Source organism: Sebastes umbrosus, chromosome 14 (assembly GCF_015220745.1).
Source record: "Sebastes umbrosus isolate fSebUmb1 chromosome 14, fSebUmb1.pri, whole genome shotgun sequence".
Taxonomy (NCBI): domain Eukaryota; kingdom Metazoa; phylum Chordata; class Actinopteri; order Perciformes; family Sebastidae; genus Sebastes; species Sebastes umbrosus.
Window position 1 is genome coordinate 20,506,658 of NC_051282.1, and position 1,262 is coordinate 20,507,919.

Consider the following 1,262-nt stretch of genomic DNA (forward strand, 5'->3'; position numbering starts at 1 on the left):
GTCATGATAAACAGCTAAAGTTACTGTTGTGAACAATCATTTTAAGACCTAATGTTTTACCTTTTTGAAGACGAGGGTACAAGTCACATCCTGTATGTACATTTTTTGTGCTTTGATAAAAATAAAGATAGTGACAAAGGATCATGAAGCCTTAAAAGAATCAGTAGTCCACCACTGAGTTTTAAGTTATGCTATATTAATGTCTGCCTGCTCTATTCTGGGTCACTCATTCAAAATGTCAGCTATATATTATGATGAAATACTCAAAGTTGATATTAATAGAATGTAGTCTTTTGTATTTTTACAATGCAAGCTTGAAAACTTGCTTGATCATTTACTGTAATGTTTTGATGTATACAATCACCATGCTATATTTGTTGCATCTGGACATGCTGTTCTCGCCAATCTCCAAATAGCACACCTCTGCACAGAGAAGAAGAAAACGACTGTGTCACCATGGTCACAGCCCATCACGGTACATTTACACATCCCTGTTAAAGTTTTCAAAGGTTATTGGAGGCAGAAAAATGATGGACTGAAGAGCAATATGACAGTTTAATGACTGACTGACGTGGAGAATGTCATCCTGAATGCAGTCGAAGTGAGACAGCACACGGCCCAGTATTATGAATGGCATGGCACTTTAAGAAATGTCAGAACATAATGACGTAGTCCAGAGGCCAGGTGAAATCTTTCTCTGAATTATTAAAGAAATGTCCACACTGATAAAAAAAAAACGCTGCCTGACCACCATTGTAAGTTTGATTCTGGAGGATTAGAGGAAGCTACAATAATTGGATTGTAATTATTCTGATGTAAACTGGCAAAGCCAATGTTCAATCGTTGCTATACTTTTGATGATGAAAGGCAAGCACACAGGGCTCCGGACAAGGAGAGGGTTTCCATTTTCATCCCTAGAGATGTGTGTGATCTTGATGTGGTGCAGGCAGGCAGAAGCCCAGTGTGTAACATGGAGAACCATTAAAGTAATCAATGGGCTGGGGAATGCAATTAAGGAGAGTGCTCCCTCAGAGCGCTGAGCAGGGTAGAGAGCAGTGAGAAGGACAGAGAAAAGGTGTGTCCGTGTGTGCGTGTGTGTGTGTGTGTGTGTGTGTGTGTGTGATTGTGAAGAGTACTGTAAGTATGTGCATATACTATACCCACACTATCAAGGTGAAACTGTCAGCATTAAGTGCACATTTCAAAGAAGCAAAGACAGGCCTGTGGCATCACATAGGCTTTTAATTATTAATATAGTATTT